The sequence below is a fragment of the Piliocolobus tephrosceles genome, chromosome 18 (assembly GCF_002776525.5).
Source record: "Piliocolobus tephrosceles isolate RC106 chromosome 18, ASM277652v3, whole genome shotgun sequence".
Lineage (NCBI taxonomy): Eukaryota > Metazoa > Chordata > Mammalia > Primates > Cercopithecidae > Piliocolobus > Piliocolobus tephrosceles.
This window is the reverse complement of record NC_045451.1, coordinates 57566913-57573788: the sequence shown is the minus strand read 5'-3', so window position 1 is coordinate 57573788 and position 6876 is coordinate 57566913.

Sequence of the window (6876 nt, the reverse complement as noted above, 5' to 3'; positions counted from 1 at the left end):
TTAAAACCATCAGATCTTGTGAGACTCTTTCACTATCACCAGAACAGCACAGAAAAGACCCAATGCCATAATCCAATCACCTCCCACCTAGTTCCTCCCACAACACATGGGAATTATGGGAGTTACAATTCAAGATGAGATTTGGGTGGGGACACAGCCAAACCATATCATTTACCATTATGAAAGAGAAAATGCTGCAAATTGTTTGATATAATACTTTAAAAAATCACATTGATAGTAAGCTTCATTCTGATTTTAGAGTTGAGATGTGGACAATCTGCGTCTTAGAAGTGATGAAGTATGATGTGTGTGTGATAAGTGAACTGAATGTGGCTAATCCTCTATGAAACAAGAGTTTGAAAAATAAATCCTATGATAGTACATGCATATATTCATTAAACAAGTGTTTATTGAAGGTCTATCATGTATTGGCTATTTACTGTAAAGATGCCTGTGAGCCATGCCAATAAGGTTTAGATTCTCCAGGAACAGGAATTTTTCTTTGGGGTTCTCTTAGTACACCACCAGGCACTCCATAGACGCTCAGTAGATGCTTACTGAAAAGGCATACTTGAGGCATTTTCATTCAAACAAAAGGTGAGTCCTAGCTTTAAAATTCAAGTATTTAAAATTTGCACTAGAGGAACTTTAGAATATTTTTTCCATTATAATAAAAGTAATGTGTACTTATTGTAAGAAGAAGAGACAATACTAAAACAATTCCCATATACAGAGAATAGCCATAATTATTAGTTTGGTGAATTTATTAGTCTGTTCTAGCATTGCTATAAAGAACTACCTGAGACTGGGTAATTTATAAAGAAAAGAAGTTTAATTGACTCACAGGTTGGCAAGGCTGTACAGGAAGCATGTCTGGGAGGCCTCAGGAAGCTTATAATCATGGCAGAAGGTGGAGAGGAAGCAGGCATGTCTTACATGGCTAGAGCAGGAGGAAGAGAGAGAAGGGGGAGGTGACACACATTTTTAAACAACCAGGTCTGTTGAGAACTCACTATCATGAGACCAGCAAGGGGGAATCTGCCCCCATCATCCAATCACCACCAGGCCTCTCCTCCAACATGGGGGATTAAAATTTGATGTGAGATTTGGGCGGGGACACAAATCCAAACCATATCAGTGTGGATGTTTCTAAAGAAAAGAAAAAAGGTAATCTCATTTTTTGAAAATATATATTTGCATATGTAAATTTCTAAAGATATCTTCAGGCAAATGCTTTCATCAAATGAAGCCTTCTGTTCTAGAATGAGTAATTACTGCTCTCTCCCCCAAACATGGCTGGCTTATAAAATCTGATTTTTAAACATTTATTTGCTCATCTCAAATCCAGATCCAAATCCACTGGCATAATTGGCAGAACATTCCTAAGAATATTGGCTCCTAAGTATTGGCTTCAGTTGGTGTGTATAGAAATGGACTCCTGAAGAGTGAAGAAGGGCTTTGGGATATAAATGCTGATTAGGAAAGACACTGTAGGTCAAGCGTTTTTTTTGTTTTGTTTTGTTTTTTGATTTTTAGATGGAGTCTTGCTCTGTCTCTCAGGCTGGAGTGCAATGGTGTGATCTTGGCTCACTGCAACCTCTGCCTCCTGGGTTCAAGCAATTCTCCTGCCTCAGCCTCCCGAGTAGCTGGGATTACAGGTGCCCACCACCATGCCCAGCTATATTTTGTATTTTTGGTAGAGATGGGGTTTCGCCATGTTGGTCAGGCTGGTCTTGAACTCGTGACCTCAGGTGATCTTCCAGCCTCAGCCTCCCAAAGTGCTGGGATTACAGGCATGTGCCACTGCACCTGGTTGGCCAAGTGTTTTTATGAATCATGAAGCTTTTGACATAAGTAGCTGAAGTATCCTAATAGTGATTTTTTTTTTTTGTTTGAGATGGAGTCTCACTCTGTTGCCTAGGTTGGAGTGCAGTGGTGCAATCTAGTTTCACCGCAGACTCTGCCTTCTGGGTTCAAGTGATTCTCCTGCCTCAGTCTCCTGAGTAGCTGGGTAGCTGGGATTATAGGTGCCTGCCAACATGCCCCAGCTAATTTTTGTATTTTAGTAGAGACAGGGCTTCACCATGTTGGCCAGGCTGGTCTTGAACTCCTGACTTCAGGTGATCTGCCCACCTCGGCCTCCAAAGTGCTGGGATTACGAGCATGAGCCACCACATCTGGCCCTAACTGGGATTTTACAGAACTATTTTTGTGGCTTTTTGGTAACAATTTTCCTGTAGTAAAGATCTTGGTATTTGAAGAAACCCTTTTTCACATTATGAGTTCAGAAAAAGAAATTCTAGCATACAAAGTACATTTTTATTCCAATAACTGCTATCAGTCAAAGTTGAAAGAAGAAAAGAGAAATCATGTTAATTATTTCAAGCAGAAGAAATTTAATGCGGGCAATTGGTTAACCCAGAGATTAATACTTTGAGAAAACAGATAACATCTTTAGGCATTGAGAGAATATAAGGGGAGAAGTGATGTTACAAAACCTAGGATCTTGGAGAAGTAGCGGGAGGACTGACACTTGGATTTCTGATTGATTCGTGATGCTTTGTGGTTAGGGCTTGGGCATCCCAAAGGGTGGGGCCAGCTGGTGCTCAGATTGCCACATGGGGTTGAGGGGACAGCCGTTGACGGCTGCTGCTGGTTGCTCGGATGGGGTCCATTGAAGTAGGAGGCTTGCTGTGCACCGCTGCTGGAGGGATGCCAACTCACACTAGAAGCGCTAAGTGAGTTTCTTCTCAGGATCTCCCATCTTCCTATTTCTTGCCAGTGTTTTCCATTGGTGGCAGCTAACTGAGAGCCAGCTGACGAGAGAGTTTGAGAAATAGGTGTGACTCCTAGCTCCAGCCTTATGGTGTGGTGTCTAAAAAAGCGGGCTTGAAGCTTGTAGGCAACAGAGAAATCACTGGCAAACGCATCGTGTGTTTAAGCATAATAAAGTAGAACTTTGGCCTTTAGGGATTTCACACCTACAGTTTCAACTGTACCGTCAGCAGCCTACCACTCCATAACATATTGTAATTTGTAGTTTTCTTTTTCTTTTCTTTTCTTTTTGTTTGAGACAGAGTTTCACTCTGTCACCCAGGCTGGAGTGCGGTGGCACAATCTCAGCTCACTGCAGCCTCTGCCTCTTGGGTTCAAACTGCTCTCCTGCCTCACCCTCCCAAGTAGCTGGGACTACAGGCGTGTGCCACCATGCCCAGGTAATTTTTGTATTTTTAGTAGAGATGGGGTTTCCCTATGTTGGCCAGTCTGGTCTTGAACTTCTGGCCTCAAGCGATTCACCCGCTTCTGCCTCCCAAAGTGCTGGGATTACGGGTGTGAGCCACTGCCCGGTGTTAGTAATTTGTATTTTTCTAAAGCACTAATTCAAATCACGTTCCATTAGGTGGGTATGCTGAGTGACTTGGCTGCTAAACCCAGCACCCTTGTTCCAGTGAAGTTTTCTCTGTTCTTGTTAGCAATGCTTATGAAGTGTCTAACATTTTTGTGTGTTGGTGTTGGAGGTGAGGGAGGAATGAGGAACTCCAAGAAGGTGTGGAGCAGTGGCTCAGCTCTAAAATCGGTAAGTTCACTCTACATTTCATAACAGAGCTTCCAAGAGAGTGGTTCATGGATGCGTCTGGTCAATATGATGAATTGAATTTGTTGTCATGAATTATAAATTTGAAAATGTCTCCTTAAAATTGGGATTTTAACTTTTTTTTTTGGCCTGAAAAAATTGAAAGATTCAGTAATATTGGGCCCACATTCCCTCAAGAAAACAATTTGCTGAATCTGGTAGTGGACAGAGACACCTGTCAGCCCTCAGGGTTCCACTTTCCCTCATTTAGGCCTTTTAATCTGCCTGTCTCTTCCCTTTTGACATCTAGATTGCAACCCCTACTCTACAAGTAAAAAGAAAGTGATTCATGAAATTATTTTAGTGAGTACCCTGGAAAGCACAAACATTGCCTTTTCTGTTGGAAGTTTTATGTTCTCGGGGGTCCATCAGTTAGGATTCCCTTGGATACAAACGATAGAAACACAATTTGAACCACCTGGGCAAAAGTGAGCTAATTGGCTTTTACAACCAAAGTACAGAAAGACAGTGGTGGGAGCTGACCCCAGGGATGGCCAAAGCCAGAGACTCCGACAACTTCATTTTCTCAGACTGGCTTCTGCACGGGGCTGGAACGATGGATGCCTGTGTTTCTCTTAAGTAGATAGAAAAAGGATCTCTCCTAGTAACATTGAGGGAAAAAATGCTGGAAAAAAATCAATAGAATGCCCAGCTGGTACCTTGTGCATGTCTCTGAACCAGTCTCTAGAGGGGAGGGTGGATGCCAGGACTGCTCACCTGTGTCAGTTCCTCTTCCTGGCAGGGAAGTAGGATCTACTCTTCCAACCAGGTGAGCAGAAGAGGGAGGAACAATTTCCTCAAATGAAGGCGTATTCAGTTACCAGAAGAAGAAGGCAGACAGTCCGGGCAATATAGCAGAACCCCATCTCTACAAACAAATTAGCTGGGCGTGCTGGTGTGTGCCTGTGATCCCAGCTACTTGAGAGGTTGAGATGAGAGGATTGCTTGAGTCTGGGAGGTCTTAGGCTGCAGTCAGTCATGATCGCACCACTGCGCTCCAGCCTGGGTGACAGAGCGAGAAAGAAAAAGCAAAAGAGGATGTAGAGATAAACGTCTACTCTGAGGAGTATTCAAACATTGGAGCTGTCATGATCTGATTGTCTTCCTCGTACATTGTGCAGACCTTCCACGATGGCCACAGCCTTTGCACTTTGACTGTATTCCCACCCTTTGCACTCTGACTTCGTAGCTCCTTCCATCAAGAGTGACTTGCTTTGGCCAGCAGACTGCTGTCAACAGGCAGTGAAAGTGACACCTTGCCAGTTCCAAGCCTAGCCTCAAGAAGCCTGTGCCCATCTGTTCTATCTCTTGGCAGTTTTCCCCGCTTCCAGGTGAACATGCCCCAGGCTAGACTCCTGGAGAATGAGAGAGCACGTCGAGGAGAATCAAGGTGTTTCAGCTGAGGCCATGTTAGACCAGCCAGCCTCACTCAAGCTAACTCAGCAGCTTATTGAAGATGCGTGGGCAATCCCAGGCAAAATGAGGCCAGCTGAAGGAAGCCTAGCATGGCCTAGACAAGAAGAACCACCCAGTTGACCCAGAGACTCCGGAGCAATGATAAGACTCCATTCTGGGAGTGTTTGCTATTCAGCAATAGCTAACTGACATGCCAAGCACTTACCCTGCTGTGTATTAAACAGCCTCTACAAGTTGAAAAGAAAAGAGAAGCAGATATTTACATTGCTTATTCTTCTGTGTGTTCAGACAGAAGCGACTGAACATTATCATGCAAGAGAACAGACTTTTTTTTTAAGGTCATGGCTACTTCTCAATAGGAACATATTCACTGAGAAATGATTTAGTGGTAAAGATTCTGAAATATCATAAACTACACAACATAACAATGGTAGGATAGAGGTACCCAAGAGAGTAAAATTGTCCCATGAGAATGGAAGAGGAAGGGCATCGCAGGGAAAACAAGCTGTTCTTAGCTATGAGCATCTTTCCCTGAATTACCTCATTCAGTCTCTTCAGGTTTCCACCTTAAGTCATATACAGCCATACGAAGGGCTATGCACTTTGTGTTAAATAGCGCCTTTTTAAAAATGCATTTCTCTTTGCTTATACTCATAGACATTTCTTCACATGTTTCTACTTCTGCGAGGGAATAAAAGAAGAGAGAGGACCTTAAAGAGAACCAGCCCATTTGGTTAAAGATTAGTAGCTCTGTGAAAGGATTAGTAGAAGGAGTTGACTTTATCTTTCACTTCAAATTTCCAAACCGCCTGTTCTCTGCTGTCTTACTAAAGGTCACAGTTGATCATAAAAGAAAACAAACCTGCAAAAAAGTTTAGGGTAATTGTGAACATTTTTCTGATATTCATCCTTACCGAAAATTTCCAATAGGCAAGATAAAGATGTAAAAAAAAAAAAGATATGCTTTTTCCTCCATAGGAAGACACTTATCAGTTTCTTCTTGTTTTTTTTTTTTTTTTTTTTGAGATGGAGTCTCGCTCTGCTGCCCAGGCTGGAGTGCAATGGCCGGATCTCAGCTCACTGCAAGCCCTGCCTCCTGAGTTTAGGCCATTCTCCTGCCTCAGCCTCCCGAGTAGCTGGGACTACAGGCGCCTGCCACGTCGCCCGGCTAGTTTTTTGTATTTTTTAGTAGAGACGGGGTTTCACCGTGTTAGCCAGGATGGTCTCCATCTCCTGACCTCCTGATCCGCCCATCTCGGCCTCCCAAAGTGCTAGGATTACAGGCTTGAGCCACCGCGCCCGGCCATCAGTTTCTTCTTAGATAACTGGAAACAAATGTTATTAAAATTATTACTCTGTCGGCCGGGCGCGGTGGCTCAAGCCTGTAATCCCAGCACTTTGGGAGGCCGAGATGGGCGGATCACGAGGTCAGGAGATCGAGACCATCCTGGCTAACCTGGTGAAACCCCGTCTCTACTAAAAAAAAAATACAAAAAACTAGCCGGGCGAGGTGGCAGGCGCCTGTAGTCCCAGCTACTCAGGAGGCTGAGGCAGGAGAATGGCGTGAACCTGGGAGGTGGAGCTTGCAGTGAGCTGAGATCTGGCCACTGCACTCCAGCCACAGAGCGAGACTCCATCTCAAAAAAAAAAAAAAAAAAAAAAAAAAAAATTATTACTCTGTCTTTCCTGTTTTCTTGCCTCCAATGTAGGCCATCTGGGTCATGGCCCAGTTACGTGGGTGGTTGCATGTTCTACCTTTCCTGGCCTCTCATTTCTGGAATCAAGTTGGTGTGAGTACAATTCTTATTTTGTTTATTTATTTATTT